The following is a 19,966-nucleotide window of genomic DNA, read 5'->3' as shown; positions in this document are numbered from 1 at the left end:
TCCATGGATCCCCAATGGCCATTATCTATAGAATGTAAATCCCTTAACTTGTTGACCAAGGCCTTCCACAATCTGGTCTGAAGCAATTCTACTGTTCTGTACACGTTCCCCGTGCATCTGGATTTTGTTGATGATTCTCACACACGTGTGCACTCACACACACACACACACAACTCTATCTCCACACTTTCATTTATATAATTTACTCTATTGAAGCCTCGCTCTCCTTTCTGTTCCAGCTCTTACCTACCATTTACTATCCATGTCAAAGTTACCTCCTCTAAGCACAGGCCCTCTGTATCTCCCTGAATAGAGGTAATTACTCCCTCTCTATACTCAGCACATGAAATGAATCACTCCTGAGGACTTTGTATATCTGTCTTATCTCCTTGTCCCTTGAGAACAAGGCATCTTAATTCATCTCTGCAACCCCCATCTCCCACAGTGCTAGTTACTAGAGATGTAGTTGTTAAAAGGATCTAACAGGAGACTCCATGCATTTTTGCTAAGTGTAAAATCTACACATTCACGACCTTTCCTTTATAAAACACAAATAAAAAGGCATAAATATAAAGCAAACTATTTTAAAGGATAGTCTGGATTAATCAGCACATTTCCCACTTCCTACCATGTAAACCATTGCTAGGTGGCTCAAAGCAGCTGCTGCCACAAGCTGTCAGGCAAGTGGAAGCTGTCACTGCTCCCTCCCTGCACAGAATCATTCTCGTAGGAGTTGGGCAGTGCAAGCCTTGGAAGAGCATTGAGCAAGCCAACTGATAAAGAATGTAATTCAACAGATGATAAAAAAGATTTCAATCAAATGAGTTACGCCACCAGTAAGAAAGACCAAATGTACCCTCCTCTCATAAGCAGATGAGACTGACCCAGATGCCCCCAGTAGAAAACACTAGTCACTCTCACGGTTCCCTTACTTTCTGCAGAATGCACTCAGTTTGACATGAGTTCATTGCCAGACCAGTAAATCCCAAGGCAACGCTCGCTCTGTTCCTTAAAGTAGGTGTTGATACTTTGCTTTCCCTTTTGAATTCTTTCTCCCTTGCCTTTGGTAAAGTGCTGGAATCTCAAATTTCTGAATCCATGCTTCCCTTTCTGAACCTGCCTCTAGGTTTGCTCCTGCATAACCCCTCATGCAGATCCACAGATCACATGGACATCCTGCCACCCCTCCAAATGTAACACTTCTTTCTTACTAAACCAGATTTTCCTCTGTCTCCCCTTTACCTCTTTAAAAATATGATCACTCTCCCACTCAGGGCACATGCTACTTTAAGCCATCAGAGAAACTCCACCAGGGAGTCGTGGTTGTTTATGGAGGAGATGGCCAGTCTGGCCTGCCTGAGGGGGTCTCCTTCCCTGGAGACCCCCCAGCTGTTAGCCCACATGAGAACACTGGCAGCCCCTGGCTACTCAGCCATCTGTTTCTGCCTGTTGGCCAAGGCACCTGGCTTGGGGACTTGACAAAGCCCAAATGCTCACCTTGGAGTTCTCGAGTCTGTCCACCCATATTTCAGCCTTGACGCCGGCCTGTGGAGGCTGGCAGCACCCCCACCCATGGTGCCCACACACCTGTTAGCAACTGTGGAGCGTGGGCTGCAGTTCTCAGCTCTGACATCCACTTCTCCAGCCCATGCCTGCCCCTAGATGGGCATCACCCAGAAAAGAAAGCCTGGCTCCATGGAAACTTTTTAATTCCAAACACTTTTAATGACATGGGGGAAGGCTCATGAGACAGGAAGAACCAACTAGACACCAGAAAAGTGTTAAGAATGATGAATTTTTATCAGCTACTTGTTTTTCTCCATCTTCCCTCAACCATGAGCTTTTGAACCCCAGCTTCTGCAGTCCCTCCCTAGCTTGGAAACCTCAGGCTTATTCCTTCTCTCAACACTTCCATCTTTTCTTCATGTTGTAAAATCCTTGAAATAGCGCCTGGCACATAGTAAGTCATTATATAAATATTACCTATAAATAGGTTCTTTCATTTCTTATATCCTTTGTGTGCATACCTCACAGGTACTTTAAATAATTGCTGGTTAAAGAAATTTCATAAACAAACGAATGAATATCCAATTCCTCCTTCCTTAAAGTGACTCCAGCCCTCGGTGCTGTCTTTGGCACTCGACTCGTCCTGTTCTTTATTCTTAAACTCGTTATTGTGTGTTTTGTCAACTAGATTGCACTTGGCTTTGGAGGCGGAGACTGCCTGTGAGACTCTGTCACCTCCAGAGCCTGTGGCTACCAGGATCTCATAAGGTGTGCTATTAAGGAGCATGATTAAAAACACATCTTTATTCGGGTTTCTAGCCTCTTTTCCTTTTTTTCTGGTCTCTTTGTGAAGCTACTGAGGCTCAGGGGAGCAGCTAAAGATGGATCACAGCAAGAGAAGGACACAAGTGACCCCCTAAGCCCCATTGCTCATCCGCCCTCCCACTTGGCTCACTGTCTGCTAATTGCAAAACACTTTTCTACAAAGACTTAAAGTTTTCAGTCCTAGACTATGAAAATGGCCTTCTCCAGTGCTTTAAAAAATCTGCCAGATGCTTTATTCTGACACTTTGAGGTGGAAAAACACAGCACTTGGGACTTGACTTTGCTTTTATAGATGGAAATTCATTGAACATATTCTGCTCAGCGGTTATGAGTAATGTTGGCCCAGGAAGAAAAGAAACACAGTTTCCAAATGTCAGGACACCACTGAGAAAGGATAGGCATGTTGACTACGGCTGGTACAATATGACTTCAAGACACTTTAATGTGCAGTAACCCATCTAGTTCCCAGAGGTGCCTCACGACATCGTGTCAATGATACCCATCACTTTCTGACCGTTTTATTCTTCCAGTGGTCCTTGTGATTACTCTCCAGACTTCTGAGCCTACACTTTCAGCACGGAGGACTCAGAAGTGCTCCGAAGAGCATGTGCAGGCTATTTCCTAATATCAGCCTGATGAATATGAAAGATAATGACAAAACCACTTTCTTGAGGCAAATTCAGCTGGTTCTTGGAAAGCAAGGACTTTGAGAACAGTTGTGATACAAATCACTGTCACAAAATTGCAGTAATTTTCAAAAAAAACACACAGGGGGCTCACAACAACGTCCGTAAAGTATTGGAACGTGTGTCATATTAATTTTAAAATTGAAAGATGACAGGCTTTGCCACCTTGTTCTGACAAATGATGATTTGTTTCAAAAAAGTTTACTAAAAATGACTTGTTTCTAGCCTCATGAAACTAATTAGATATTAGATTCTACAAGAAAACTACAATCTCTGTGTCATAGAAATTACTGAACTACAAAGATAAGCAAAGAATAAATACGTAGAATGAATGAATCAGTGGGTTAAAGACAAGCAGACGTACCTTGTCTTTTAGGTATTCTAACACGCTTCTGCTCTGCAGAAATTGTATTTCCCTTCATTTGGAAGGACCAGTACAACTTCAGAAAATGAAAGAAATGTAAAGTTGAACAACACAAAAATAAAACACCACTTGCAACGATTACCGTTTTCTTTGATTCTCTCTCAGAGTTTCTGATTATTTCACGGTATATTGTTTAATATCAACGTTGCTTTAGATATAAGACAAATTTCATTATCTCAGCCAGCAAAAACCAATCTCCTAATTCTTATATGTCTGTTAACCTTTCTTCATATCAGAATTTCCCAGGAAGTACTTCCAGATGACTCTGGATCCAGGAAAGGCCCTTTCACTCCACCACAGCCTTGCAATCAACTGGTCTCTCTCATGTGGAAATGAGTGATTCGTGCTGTGACTCAGTTCAGATCTCATGGTCTGCTTACTTTCACCCAGCTGCCATAATGTACCTATGGGTGTCAAGGGCACACATAGAAGATTAACCATATTTATGTGCACAGTTTAGAAATAAAAACTCAGGCCTGTTCAGTAGGGTAAGTAGAAATGACTGTGGACTCTGACAGATACGAAATAGAAGAAAGAAAGCCAGGTAAGCTCCCAAGACGAGTAGAGTTCAGGGTCAGTTTAAACACGGGAACTGAGCTTGCACATAAGACAGCACCAAAAGGACACTGAAAGGAACTGGTGACAAAGGAAGCATGAGGAAGTAAGTTCACATTTTTCATTTAGGTTTTTTTCCCCCTTTTACCTCTTCTCTCTTCGCTACACAGGTGGTCTATGTGTTGGTGAGTGGACACACCACTGTCAATGCTTCCTTCTTTCCTGAGTGCTAATGGATGTGCTGAGATATCTGCCAGCAGGTAGTGCAGGGATGTGGCTTCACCATCTCCACATGTGTCCCACTAACGTGACAGTGAAACCTGAGGCAGAACCACAACCCTGAAGAACAATAAAACAGCTTCTTCAAGATGGTCTGAAATACTGTAGTGGCCACAACCTCCACTCTTTCTCCAAACTCCCCTCCCTTCAACATATTATCAACCCAGACTTTTATTATCTATTATTACTCGGCTCGCCTTTCTGATAATGATAAAACAATGTAGTGACAGTTACTATTTATTGAGTGAATACCATATATTCCCTAAAAGATGACACGGCTATTTTTCTAGAAAATGATATGAAGATCTTGAGATGTTAAGTAACCAGCTCAGACTCTCACAGCCTATGTGACAAGAGTCAGAATTTGAACCCAGACCTGGATAATTCTAGGACCCTAAAGGCTCTTCTACTCCAGCTGAAATCTACAGAGTCCTCGTAACCATGAACAAGCCCAAGTGACCAGAGCTAATATCTGAAGAGAAGGAGGCTGAAAGTCTCAGGGTTTCAGTCCTTGGTACATGGTAAGTTCATAATAAATGTTATTTAAAGCACAGTATTTTAATACTACCCTGAGAATGGTAGACTTCATACATTATCCATCATGAATTACACAGTCTTGAGTTAACACCGAAACTACTCACACTGTCTCCTCTTCCAATGAAGGACCCTCACCGTGCCAGCTCACTCTGATGCTCGGACCACCGCTTCCAATGCCAATTCCTCTGTAGTAACTTCCGTCTCTGCTCATTTCACCTGGGCTATTTGTCTTTCCATGACCTCAAACTCAAATCTTCCCCAACCCTCTCTTTCCCAGTTTTCAACTTTTATTCATCTTCTTCTAGTTGACCAGAAAATAAACTTGCGATCAACACTACATCTTCCTTCTCCTTCATATTTTTATTTGTTTCCAATCCTGCTAATCCAATCTGGAGTGACTTTCAAAACTGTCCTCTTTATCCTGCCTGTGAGTATAAGAAGCAATTAAGAGTAGACGCTATTTGGATTTCCTAAGGCACTTTCATTTGAAGGTACAGTAAAAATACAAAGTCAGAGCTAAATAAATGTTCGGTCACATTGCATATGGGGGAGTTGACAACATCGCTTGAATGAAAGATGAGAGAGTGGCTAAAAAAAACAAGCTAGAGGTAAAAAATGCCTGAGTCCTACAGACCTCTCTTTAGTCTTTATTTATAATAGACAAATAATCATCACAGAGTGCAAAGTGCTATTATCTTGACACATGTGTGTATTTCTGAAATAATCAAGTCAGAGTAATTAACATATTCAGCATCTCAAATATTTATCATTTCTTTGCATTGGTAACATATAAAATCCTCTCTTTTTGCTATTTTGAGATAGGACAGCTCTTCAAGGTTTGGACTCATCATAGGCTTTGAGACAGCGAAGTGACATCATCAAGTGTGCATCTCAAATGACAAGGGACTACACCGGAGGCTGAGAAATCAGGTAAGCGGACAAATCAGCCAGTGTCTCAAAACCCAAAGGAAATATGAAAGGAGTTCCAACTCTATGGACACCTAATCTACTTTCCTATACCCTGTAAGGTTTCTGTGAAGAATGTGAATCCACCTAAATAGTCCTCTAATGGTATTTTTTATCTTGGTAGATGTCACCAAAATCTGTCCAGCTGTTCACACAATAAATCTTACAATAATACTTGACACCTACCTCTGCCTTACCCCCTACACAGAATCAATCATCAATTTCCTGTCAAATTAATCTTTCCATAGATCTTAATGAGAAATATATCTCACTTCCTTCTAACACCCCTGTCATCGCCCCCAGTCATGGCAAGAGCAGTCTAGCTAGTATCCCTTAGTCAATTCTACTTCTCATAAAAACAATTCTCAAATTGAGACCTGCTTTTTTTTTTTTTTTTCATTTTCTCTATACATACGCATGTGTTTATTTGGGTTCCACTTTTTGCCTTCACAAAATTAAAGAGGCTTAAAATTTAATAACAATAACAATGTTTAAGATAAGGACTAGAAACAAAAACCTCATAAAGAATAAATGAAGATAAATACAATCGGAAAAGAAATCAGATGATTGCTGCAATGAAATATTGAGCAATAATAATAATAATGCAAAAAAAGTAACATTCACATTGTCAAATAAAAGTATGTTTATCATAGAATGGTTTGACTCTGAGGTTCAGTATGGAGTAATCAGTTAACTTTTTTGTTTTTTTTCCATAGTCTCAAAAAATAAGAGAATATTTATTTTTATAAATAAAAATAGAAGATAATTTCAAAAAACAGATCATGCAAAATCTTATAAACAATAGAAAAAGAAGAAATATTTCAAAATCATTCTACTTTATCTGGATATACCTGATATTAAAATTGGAAAAAAATACATTATTATAAAGAGAAATTACAAACATATTTCGCTTATAAGTGAGGATGCAATATCCTGAAAAACATACTAACAAGTTAAATTAAAAATCACTGTTCAAATAATGTACTTTGGTCAAAATTAAATCCAATTTATGTGAGAATTAGTCACTATTTTCTTTTCCTTTTTTCCTTTCCCTCACCCCTCCCTCCTTCTCTCTCTGTCTGCTCTCCCCTTCCCCCATCTCCCATCATGTCATTAATTGTCGTTAATTGTCCTCATATCGAAGTTGAATACATAGGATTCATGCTTCTCCATTCCTGAGATGCTTCACTAAGAATCCAGGTTAATACAAATGCTGTAAAGTCTCCATTTTTTAAATGTTTGAATAGTATTCCATGGTATACATGTACCACAGCTGGCCAATCCATTCCTGCGTTGAGGGGCATTTAGGCTGTTTCCACATTTTAACGATTGTAAATTGAGCTGTGATAAACAGTCTAGGACAAGTGTCTTTATAATAAAAGTTTTGTTGTTGTTTTTTTTCCCCTTCTGGATAGATGCCCAGTAATGGAACAGGATCAAAATGGAGGTCTAGGTTGAGTTCTTTAAGGTTTCTCCATACTTCCTTCCAAAAAGGTTATATTAGTTTGCAGTCCCAACAGCAGTGTAAAAGTGTTCCTTTCTCTCCACGTCCGTGCCAGCATCTGCAGTTTTGAGATTTTGTGAAATGGGCCATTCTCCCTGGGGTTAGATGATATCTCAGGGTGGTTTTAAATTGCATTTCTCTAATAATTAGGGATGATGAGCATTTTCATATGTTTGCTAGCCATTCATCTGTCTTCTTTAGAGAAGGTTCTGTTCATCGTTCTTCCCCATTGATGTATGGGATTGTTGGCTTCTTTCATGTGGATTAATTTCTCTGTAGATCTTAGTAATTAAGCTTTTGTCGGATTCAAAATAGGCAAATATACCTTCTCATTGCGTAGGTTGTCTATTTGCTCTTATAGCAAAAATAAACAAATGAGATTTAATTAAACTGAAAAGCTTCTGTACAGCCAAAGAGACCTTCTAAAAGTAAAAACCACCATGTCATTCCCCAGCTTAGATACAGGAACAGTATTTTCCAGTCTGAACAGAGTATTCAGTCCACATGGCTTCTCATGGGAGAGCCTCTACCCACCCAAACAGGCAATTCTGAGCCCTTATTCTTCCTCATTGTCAGATTTTTCTTCAGTTCCAGAGGAGTATTATATCAGCCAGGATTTCTTTATACACTGCCTCTCCACCACTCATTTCCTTCTTTACATATGAAACTTCCAGTTAGATAGGTTCGAACTTCTTGACTTGTCCTTTCAACACAGCATGGCAACTGGGTTTATCGGTTCCTTTCCTTTATCTTTAAGGCCCTATTCTGGATGAATCCTGAATTTTCATTCTCCAATAACCAATTCTCTCTTTAGCCAAATCTATTCTAGAGTTACTGTGTCAATATGTCTTATTGCTTTTATTTTCCTATTGCTGGGTTGGTATTTTTTTTACATTTTATTTATGTATGCAGCAGTCACCCCTTATCCAAGGGGTCTAAGATTCCCAGTGGATGCCTGAAATTTTGGATAGTACCAAACCCAACTGCTCTCCATCAGTGCATATTTCTGTTTGTGTCTTTCATTCATACATTTAATATCACTTCCATTTTTAACTTCTCATATGCTGTATTTGTAACTTTTGCAGGTTCAACAGCAAAACTAGCACCAATTGCCTTTTCATTCCTCACCATTTCACAGAAGATTCATTCTTACATAGATCTGAGCCACCTCAGCCTACAATTTTTTTTTTCATTCTTTATTAACTCAAGAACTTAACCTCATTTGAAGGAAGCTACAGCTTCTCTTTGGCATATCCAAATTACCAGCATCACTAGTCTTGCACTTTGGAGCCACTATTAAGTAAAATAAGGGTGATCTGAGCACAAGCACTGCCATGTCACAGCAGTTAATCTGATACCAAAACAGCTACTAAGGGACTAACAAGCGGGTGGCATCTACAGTGTGAAGAGGCTGGAAAAAGGGATGCTTCAAGTCTGAGCAGGATGAGTGGGACAGTGCAAGATTTCATCACATAACTCAGAACAGTGCATACTTTAAAATCGATGAATTGTTTCTTTCTAGAATTTGCCATTTAACATTTTCAGACTGTGCTTGAGCAGAGAAAACAAAATCACAGATAAGGGAGGAGCTACTGTACTTTTCATTTCTGATCTTTCCTATCATTTGTTTCTCATGTCCATTAATAGCCACCTACTTTGTACTCACAATCTCCTGTTTGTGCAGAGGCCACTCTCTCTCTCGTCAAGCTCTCCCTTTGAGGATAGTCAACACACACTGATTTGTAAGTTCTCCCTTTCTCTCTATTCTCCTCCACGCTGAGGCCTGGGACAGCAGCAGCAGCATATGTGTCAGAGACCGGACGAAGGCAAGTTTTCTGTGATAATCTGATCAGACAGACAGAAAGGCTGAGGGGAAGGCGGGAGTCCAGGAAGACACATGATTTCAGTTTGAGCAAACTTGGTGTATGTTCACATCTATAACCAAGAAAAGGAAAGCAGAAGAAAAGAAAACTACACTTGTGTGGGGCTGGGAGGAGCATGAAGGACTATTTTGGATTAAGTTTGAGTATAAGAAACATGTAAATGAGCAGAGCAAACAGGCAGGTTGGGGTTTCCATAGGTCAGAGGTCAAGAAAGAAGCAACAGCTGGAAATTATGAGCATGTTACGATGATGAGGCTGATAAATCCAAACAGATCACCACAAACCTGTCCCAGAGGAATGATTCATCCATAATGGTTTTGATACTTGTCTCAAAGTCACTTGATTGTCTTTTGATTGTTAATAGCTTCAATGGAAGGGCACACGTAGATCTTCATAAAGTTAATTCACACGATATAATAGTGTGTTTAGACTATGCAGCAGGAACTAGGCAAGCAATGTCCTCACCATAGCTACTCTCATTCATAATTATATGTAATTGTTTGTATCATTAGAAATAAAAAACATAAAATATCAGTCAATAAACATTATGAGTTTATTCTGTGCCAAGCTCTGTGCTAGGTGCTGGGAACATACCTGGCCAGTGCAGAGAACCACAGGGTGATTAGGGTGTTGGTAAGTCAGCCCTATGCGGATGTCACAAGGGCCCACAGCACATCTAGTCTCCAGTCAAGGCCCTCTGTGAGGAACTTATACTTCCTCTAGGACGAAAAAATGAATAGGAATTGGACAGGCAGAGATGTGAAGGGGGTAACTTCCAGTTAAAGACTCTAAAGTGGGAAGGAATTTGAGTTCACGAAAGGAGAAAAAGATTGCATGTGATGAGAAGCCAGATGACAGGGCTGGGAGACGCCACAGAGGCACTGGGCTGGTTCCCTAGGCAAGGGCTGGGTGGGGATGGCAGGGCCCTGGAAACCACGGCTAGGGAAGTGGATTTTGTTCTAGTGCAACAGAGGAGCCTCTGAAGAATGTTAGGCCTGGATTGGAAGGGAAGTAGGAGGGGTGGCCTAGGGCCAGCTGTGATGCTACTGAGCATTCTAGAAATGTCAGAGGTCTTAGTCACCAAGTCTTAAGAAAACACAGTTGATGAAAGCCTGCCCTGAGTTGCCCAAACTTCGCCAAGTGGCAATGTTGTGGAAGGAAGTACAATGGAAGAGAAGAATGCCGGCACCTGCTTAGAAAGCAAACTCATTTTCACAAATAAAGGCAGGATGCTAGAGCTCAGTCTTGCTCTAGTTAAACTCAGATCTCAGTTGAAGGGAGAAATATGTTTGCTGCAAAGCATGGCACACCCTAAGATTTTTATGAGATTATATAGAGTCTACCACATAAAAAAAGAAAGCTAAAACCAGATAAGGAAGTACCCCAGTCACCTTATTTTGAAGGAAGTTTAAGAAATAGCTGTTACATTACCAAATCAAACAGTTGCAAAAATCAGATGAGCCATGACTACTCCTCCACCAGTGTCATTCTACCTATTAATGACAGCACAGAGCCACAGTGCAGTATCACACAGGCTTTCCCACACGGGCCCTAAGTGGAACCAAGTGAGTTCCTAAAGGTGCCATGTTGGTACTCTCTGTAACGTCAGTAGAGGCTAAGAATTATTAGGACCACTTTTCTGATAGAGAAATTGAGGCATTGCCTTTAAGGGGCTCACTAAACATTATTGTGGAAATGTAGAAGGAGACATTACACAGGACTCACACAATACTTTTCAAATGTCCAACATCATGAGCATCATCAGGGGAGTTTAATAAAAAACAGGGATCCCTGGACCTTGAACCACATACCTACAACATAACTCTCTCTGTTATCTTCAAACTGTTTCATGAATGATTCTGATTCAAAGCCAAGTTTGAAAGCCCCTAACTTCGTACCTGACAGACTAAGAAAATTATCTTAGAATTCTTGGAGAAAATTCTAACACTGAGGGTACATTTGGACATACCCGAGATATTTTTAGTTGTCACCCTGAGGGTTGGGGTACTACTGACATTTACCGAGTCAAGTCCAGGATGCAGCTAAAATGCTACGCTGCACGGGTCAGCCCTCAAAACCCAGACTTAGAAGGTCCTAAATGTCAATAGTGCCAAGTTTAGAAATCCTAATCTAACCAAACTTCTCAGGAAAAAATAGTTCAGGAAAATTACATAGCTTTTAATTTCTACAGTGCACAGTTACGATCTTATTTTTCAAAAATTCAGTCTCATTTTCTTTATTCTGTGTGATCTTAAAGACCAATTTGAATTCAGACCTCTTTATTTGGAGCTCAATTATTTTTCATAGTTCACCAGGCAGTCAATATTTAAAAGAGCTGGCTTTCAGATATTCCAGGGAAGGTTGCATTATTGGTCCCAGCCCTGCCTTAAACACGAGAAGCTTGTTCTGTTCTATGTATCAGATAGGAGAATCCTAACTGGCTCCTATCGGTTATCATTATTAAGTAACACGCTGAATGATTCTCTCTCAGGATCCCCACCACACTAGGAAGGATTTGTGAATATTGCCAATTCTCCTTTCAAAGGAGTAAACTTGCCTGGATTATAGAGCAGGTAAGTGGCAGAGCCAGATTCTGAGTCCACATCATCTACCCTACAGTCCAAGCGCAATTGCAAGCACCATGCTTAATAGCCAGCCCCAAACAAACTGGCCTTTCAAGGCTCCATTCCACTCAATACGGCTCCTTCTATAACAACCCAGACCACTTGCCATATTTCCCTTAATTTTTAAGAAAATACAGCCCTTGCTTTCATAACACATGTCCCTGGAAGTCACATAGTTACTGGCTACAGCAGGTAAGCCTGGTGTGGTGGGTGCAGATGCTGGAACCAGGCTGGTGCTGCCTACTGGTGGAAGCTGTCAAGCAGGGACAGAATAGATGGAAAGACTGAAACCGAGCTTCGCAGCAGAAAAACAGAATGATCCAGTGCAAACTACCTGAGCTTTAGTGTCAAACAATGTTGCACCCAAATCAGTACCTTCCTAATTATTAGAAGAATTAGTGAACCTCTGAATAATTATAAAACAGGGTGTCTAAAGCTGACCTTGCAGAGCTGTAGTAAGGTGAAGAAATTCTACTTGTAGGCCATTTCTGTCTGGCACATATAGCAATTGCTGCTACTACTACTACTACTACTATTATGTACAGAATGAGCAACATTCCATGATGTCAAGTGTAAAAAACGTGAACTTGCTTTACTTAATTAATGATCTCTTACAATATTTTATAGAAATCAAATTTATGCATGTCAAATTAAATCTTAAACATGCTACAGAAATATAACAGTTGAGGAAAAACTGCAGGCAATCAATTTGTACACGCTTACCTTAAATTGTGCTTCTGTGTTTATTTTAGGGAGATAAAATTTCCATCAATATAGGAGGGGATACCATGATAATTTTTCTGTTTGGAGAATGGAGAACACCAGTGTTTTATTCCTATCTTCGCTGTTCAGAATTCAAGCCTACTGTAGACACTCAGAAATGGAGTTCAGCGGGATCAAGCACAGGGGACAAAGGTCTGCAATCCCCAGGTGACCACCAGGAGTTTACAATCTATTTCAAGAGATGTGAGCACATAAAGGATAATGTAAATTACATTGTGTCCAGTATACATTAACCTCAAACAAAAGTGACAGGCAAAGAAAATGGTGCAAGAAATTAGAAGGCTGGAGAAATGGAGAAACGACTGCATTAAAATGTGATCAGAACAGATTTGAGTACAAAGAGGCCCTCTGTGACACTTAGCAAAGCCAGGATTTTAACAGTGGAAAGATGGGAGAAGGCAGGGAAAATCTACACTCGCATACTGTTACAAGGAAACAGAAAGAGAGGGGGGAAAGGGTCTGTGAAAATTCAGGAACGAACGTCTAAAAGAGAGCTTCCACCAAACAGACAGGTACTTCCCGCACACAGCACCTGCAGATACATCCTGGGAGCAAGGATACTGCTCGGGGGAAATACGGAAGGATGCAAAGCCATGCGAAGAAATCTGACTGAAGTCTCAGGACCACTAAAAAGCTCAAGAATCATCCAAGAGTAATTTTTTGTTAATTGCAGTATACGTTCTTCACACAAAAGCTTTCCCCAAACCAGCCATAAGTAAAAAGTTCTGCAGCAGAAGGGAGCTGAGAATGCCCGGAAGCCCATTCCACACGCCCCCTCCCCCAAACCGTTTGAGAAGGATGGTGCAGCACGAAGGTTGGAAACAGTGTGTCTCTTCCCACCACCCTTTCTGGGCCTACATCAGCTCAGGGCAGCCTCTCCTAGCAGTTGTCTGATGTACACTTAGCAGAAATGATGGAACCCCTCACCTGCTGAGATGGCTCCTGCTGGCTTCTCTTTGGCAAAGGATGGACTTCATATGCTTGGGACAAAAATAACACATTTAACTATCCCTCCTCTACAGGAAATAACTTCAAAAAGTTGGTAGCACCTGTGAGACCCCCTTTCTTCAGGTTCACATTTGGGCAGTTTCATTAACCACTTGTCCGTAGGCAACTGCATGAAGGCTTACCCAGGGGAGTCAAACAGAGCAATGAAACTTGGTGGTTACCCAGGAGGGCAGGCTGGGGAGGGGAGCTGGTGTTATGTATTTAGGCAGAAGTGAAACTTAACAAGCATGAGACTACATGGGACAGTGTCAACAGTGGACACACAACCGAGAGGGCTAAGTATTGAGGTTGAAACAGATCTAGAAAGGAGCAATGTATGGAACCATGAAAACAATTGATAGTGACTAATCAAAGGAGGAAGAATCTCAGGCATTCAAGCTGGAAGAAGGGAGTGGGGAGTTCAAGATTAGCATTGTGACGTGTAATCAAGAGAGTGAAGGTGTTCAAGGCAGCCACTTGATTTAGCAAACTAGAAAGCACTATTGCCATCCAAGAGGGAAGCCTTAGAGAGAGGAAAATTATTATCCATCCAAAGATGAAAGGAGACACTGCAACAACATAGATGGCACATACTGGTAACCTTTAAATAAACGGATAATGGAAAACCAGGCAATAAATGAAACACTAGCAAAGGAGTTACTAGGTCAAGGGGGGACTTTTCCAAAGTAGGAACAGAAGAACGAAAAAAAGAATAAACGAATAAGATATAGATGGGAAAAGCCCCAGCTAATGTGGAAAAGATGGGTTAAAACATACGTGGCATGGTGGCTCACACCTGTAGTCCCAGGTACTGGGGAGGCCGAGGTGCAAGGATCACTTGAGCCCAGGCGTTCGAGGCTGCAGTAAGCCATGGTCACCCACGGCACTCCAACTTGGGTGACACAGCAAGACCCCATCTCTAAAATTAAGGGGGGAAAATTTGGCACAAAACAGATGGGGGTTGGGTTAGGCCTTTCAGAAGAAAGTGGCAGTCCCAAAAGGAAAATGAAGGCTATAGAAAAGGAAGACAGGATGGCAGAAGAAAAAGGAATGAAGAGAGCTGTGGCACCAGGTGAATGCACAGGCTGAGAAGCTCTGAGGCACAGCACAAGTAAGTGGTGCTTTCTGGTAAAACCATCCATGTTGGAAAGCAAGTGAGGTGGCAGGGCGGGGGCAGGAGATAATGGAGGACCAAGAGTTTGTTCAGGGAACAGAAGAGCTGCTGCCCAGAAATGTTAGCGAGTGGCTAAGAGATGGAAGGAACTACCATAGAAAGTGCTAGGGAGCCAGTGAATACTCCAAAGCATAAACTGGCTACATGCCCACTTAGTACCTTTCTTCATTGTCTAATAATGATGCTTCTCACTCTTTAATTTCCTCTCCTTCCTAAACATTTAAAAAGTAAGTCAGAGAAAGAATAAGAACCAAGGCACATTATTCATGATGGAAGGAAACAGAAAACCAGAGTATCTAATTTTCCCATCTAATGAGAACTTCCTTAAACTAACAGCAACCATGGCTGTCTTTATTGAGCACTTACTCTGAGCCAGATAATGTGCTATATTCTTTTTACACATGTTCTTTAATCTTTATGAGGATCATAAAAGTAGCAAATTTTTATCCCAATTTTCTAAGAAAGACTAAGGTTCAACGAGCCCTACTGAGCCTGACAGAAAGCAGGGCTCCATGAAAGACTGCCATGGTCTGAAAGATTGGGTCCTCCCACCCCAAATTCAAATGTTGAACCAAACCACCATGGTGATGGCAGTAGGAGGTGGCTCCTCAGAGGAGGAGGGAATGAGGTCTCCAGAGTAGACCACTCCTGAATGGGATCAGTGCCATTGTAAAGAGGCAGAAGGGAGCCCATTGTCCCTTATGCCTGTGAAGACACAGGGACGACACCATTGTGGGAAACGACTAGTACTTTGATCTTGTACTTCTCAGCCTCCAGAACTCAAATCTCTGTTGTTTATAAAGTATCCAGTTTAAAGGAATTTATTTTAGCAGCCGAAGGCACTAGGACAAGGACTCACACCCACACTTCAATGCCCCTGGAACCTGTGCTTCTCATCATTCCGCACTGCCCATTAGTAGATGCCCCCTGTCAGAATTCTACATTCTAGACTGAGAAATCCACTGTTCAATAAATAGCATGTTAACAAGAACAGGGGGTGCGAGAGCCTTGGTATATCCAGACTGCTTAGCCTCAAGTGGGGCCTCAAGGTTGACTCTCAACAATAGACAGTGAAGGCTGGAGCAGAAGCCAGGAACGAGCCAGCTGGTGACTCTTTGGAGAGCTTTGCACGATTCAGCAAAGTGCATTTTTAAGAAGCTCCTGGTGTTCTTTCCTGGTAAATGGAAACATGAAATGTTCTGCTGAAAATTTAGAAAGAAGTTAAACAAGTCCACTGAGGGCAGATGTCCCCTTTAACACAACAGGCACTATCAGAGGATGGCTGAGCATAAATGAGCACCTGGTAAGATAATCACCACTCAGGAAGCAGCTCTCCCAGTTATTCACTAACGAAACATCCTTTTTTTTTTTTTCAGACAGAGCGTCAAGCTGTTGCCCAGAGTAGAGTGCCATGGCGTTGTACCTCACAACAACCTCCAACTTTGGGGCTCAAGCAACCCTCTTGCCTGAGTCTTTCTATTTTCAGTAGAGATGGGCTCTTGCTCTTCTCAGGCTGGTCTCAAACTTGCGAGCTCAAGTAATCCACCCACTTCGGCCACCCAGAGTGCTAGGACTGCAGGTATGAGCCACCGCACCTGGCTAAAACATTCTTTTTATTTTAAGTACAGACTGTTACCAGGCCCAGAGAAACAGCACTCAAAGACAAGCCACTCTCAAGTCTGTTTCTTTCTCTCTTTTTATTTTTTTGAGACAGAGTCTCAGTCTGTCACCCTGGGGAGGGTGCCGCAGTGTCATCACAGCTCTCAGCAACCTCAGAATATTGGACCCATGTGATCCTCTTGCTTCAGGCTCCTGAGTAGCTAGGACTACAGGTGCCACCATGATGCCCGGCTAGCTCTGTATTTTTAGTAGAGATGGGGTCTTGCTCTTGCTCACGCTGGTCTTGAACTCCAGAGCTCAAGCAATCCATGTGCCTTGGCCTCCTAGAGTGCTAGGATTATAGGCATGAGTCACCACACCCAGCCACCCAGTCTGCTTCCTTAATTGTGGGAGCCCTTGCCTCACAGTCATCTGGTGCTTATCACGGAGGCAGATGAAGGGGCTGGCCTTAGCTGACAGAATCAAAATCTGCACAAGCTTCCTAGGTGATCCTTGCTCACACTCGAGGTTGCGGACCACTGGGTTAAGTTGACAGATGATGACAACACAATGTGATAAGGGGAGGGACACTCAAAATTTCAGGAGAATGTAGAGCAGCAATGTCTAACCCGGTTTTTGAAAATACCATCTAGTGAAATAGTAGCTATCCAGTTTTTAAAAAAGTGAAGAGGTTTCTAAATGAAGCTCACATGCAATGTGAGAGAGACAGGTTAAGTTATGCTTACTAAACAGGCCGAGGATTAGGGGGAAACCCAGGGAATAGTCACTCTTCGCTGCATGTGCAAATATACTTCCAATTCCTGTGCCAACTTCTGATGAAGAAACTGTTTGTGCCACCAACACTGCCACTAAGTCCCACTCCAACTTCAGCAACTTTAGGGCAGGAAGAGTCTGGATTCCTAACTCCTTATCTTGGTCTCCGCCTGGCACTAACAGGAGGACTGCACTTTAGTCTTTGGAGGAAGGGAGACTGACAGACAGATCATGTAGCTTCTCTGAACACCAATATTCTTACCTGTAAGCCCGGAATAATCATCAAGAAAAGGCAACTCAACATTATATGCCTCCTGATACAATGGCCCCAAAAGGACGCAACACCGTTTCCCTGCCATTTCTGCAAAAAATGCAAAATCGAGTCTAATCTCTAGGAGAGGATCCCAAACTGAAGGGCTTTCCATAAAATAGATATCTTGTACGTTACAAAAATGTCAAAGTCACAAACAGTAAAAACCAAGGAATTATTTCGGGTCAATGGAGATCAAAGAGACATGACAATAAACATAGTACATGAGCCTGAACGGGATATTAGACTGTAGAAAAAGTATCTAAAAAATGACCTTTTGGGGACAAGTGATGAAATGTGAATATGGGCCACAAACTGTGAATGTGATGATTGTGTTACGTAGGTATTCAGTTTCCTGGTTTTTATGAAAGTACTGTGGTTATGTAAGAGAATGATTTTATACTTAGGAAATACAGTCTGATTATTTAGGGAGAATAGGGCGATGGTGCCTCCAAGCCCCAAGTAAATGGTTCAGAAAAAGTGTAGGTGGACAGGAATTCTTTGTGCTATTCTTACAATTTCCTTGTGCTAGAAATTCTATCAAACAGTTATTCATCAAAGCCATCAGGCCCCCCAAAACAAGGAAAGCCTGAGTAACTATTCAAGATGGAAGAAGACTTAGGGAACACGACAACCGCATACAATGTGGTTGATATTCCTGAATCCCAGAACAGTGGCAAAACTGATGAAATCCAAATAAAGTTCATGGTTTAGTTAATGTAATGTGCCAATTCCAATTTCTTAGATTTGACAAATGTACCAAGATTCAGATGTTAATATTAGAGGAAACGCGAATAAGTATATAAATATAAGTATGTACAATCTTTATTATTTTCTGTAAATCTAAAATGATTCCAAAATAAAAAGATTAAAAAAAGATTATTAAAACACACACACCGTGAAGGCCGTTGCTAAAAAGCACAGAACACCATACAGACTCCACAGGTACCTAGGAATGTGTACCAAGAACTGCTGTCTTAAAGCAGAGGTTCCAGAACTCCACCAACCATGGCAGATCAAAATTAAATAGGTTTTTGGAACAAATGAATTAGATTCTCTTGGAATAGGGTTACTGAGAGCACTTATTTAAAAAGTGCCCAGGTGGTTTTCCGATAAGCACCTAAGTTTGGATACCACACACCCAACTCATTACTTCTCAGGCTCAACTATGCACAGTGATTCCTCTGGAGATCTTGTCAAAATGCAGATTCTGGGTTAGGAGATCTAGGGCAGGACCAGAGGGTCTGCATTTCTAACAGGATCAGGAGACGTCCCAGTGTCTGGTCCTTGGCCCCTTATAGAAGGGCCTGGAACACCCCTGTGGAACACCCAAGACTGCTACGTGTTTGGGAGGGACAAACTCTATTTCATGGAAGCCACTGTTCTCTTATGTTACAACCAAACCTAATCCCAACTACATTTAGTCCGCACCAAGTATCTCCAGACGTTATTTTTAAGGTAAAGTTTAATTAGCACCCTATCTCAAACCACACATGAAAAAAGACAAGCATGTGTTGTCTCAAACGATCGTACACAAAAATACCGGAGTCTCTACTTTTCTCTGTTTGCATGGATCACTTCCAAAGTCACTAAAAAAAAAATCTTAGTAGGAAAAATGATAGTGATGTATAGTCCGATGACACAAATCCCCAAAACACACCCTTTCTTACATTCAACTGAAGTTCAACTAATTCTGAACTATATAATTCGTTTTAGTGATTCTTTTGGATTCACACAATGCCTTCTCACTCTTGCACTGGTCTTCTACTAGAGAATAATATCTTACTAGGAAACAAAACTGTAAATAATAATCATAAAATAGTATCAAGAGCATAAATAAAGATTAGAGTTGCCATGGGATTGTAATTTTAAAACTGCAGAAAGCCATACAGAATCCTGCATGACTTGCTTTATGAAACCCTTAAGTGTATATTAGTCCCAGCTCTTTTTTCCTCATACTCCAAGCGTGACTGTAGTTAAGTGAGGATAAACACAACCAGGCCAAGATAGCCTATAATCAACTAGTAAATGAGAACCATACCATACGACTCTCAAGATCTAAAGGATGCCTTTATAGGTAAAATCACTTTTATAAACTTTCTTGATGTTTTTTCAAATTCAATAAATATTTACTGAGCATTTACTACATGTCAGACAATATGCTAGACACACAGTGAATTTTACTCTAAAAATAAAATTACAATTGGCTAGGATCCAAGACTGAGCCCCTCTATACTAATTTCATCATAAAGCTGTTAATATAACAAAGCGCCAGTATACATGGCTGCTTCTGCAAACAGTGCAGAGAAAAATGATACAAGATATTAAGTTTTTTGTTGACTATGTTAAAACAATCTGTGCATATTCATGAGTCACTGTAAGGCAGAGCTGGGGCAGTCTCCACCGTGTCCACTGCCCAGAGCCTGATGCATTTGTCCCTCCCGCCTCCCTCCCAGCTTCAGACACAAACCGCGTATTGACACAATCCAAGTAGACATTAGAAGAGCACAAAACCCCTACCCGCCGCCACTGCATGTGGTACAGAAATCA

General features: G+C 41.3%; 1 protein-coding gene across 4 annotated transcripts in view; it reads right to left on the bottom strand.

Annotated features, from left to right (window-relative positions):
• ELMO1 (engulfment and cell motility 1) overlaps nt 1–19,966 on the bottom strand; it is a 576,900-nt gene that overhangs the window by 446,439 nt on the left and 110,495 nt on the right. The window lies entirely within an intron of this gene.

Source organism: Nycticebus coucang, chromosome 11 (assembly GCF_027406575.1).
Source record: "Nycticebus coucang isolate mNycCou1 chromosome 11, mNycCou1.pri, whole genome shotgun sequence".
NCBI classification, from domain to species: domain Eukaryota; kingdom Metazoa; phylum Chordata; class Mammalia; order Primates; family Lorisidae; genus Nycticebus; species Nycticebus coucang.
Note: the sequence above shows the minus strand (reverse complement) of the source record. Positions and strands in the feature narration are given on the sequence as shown.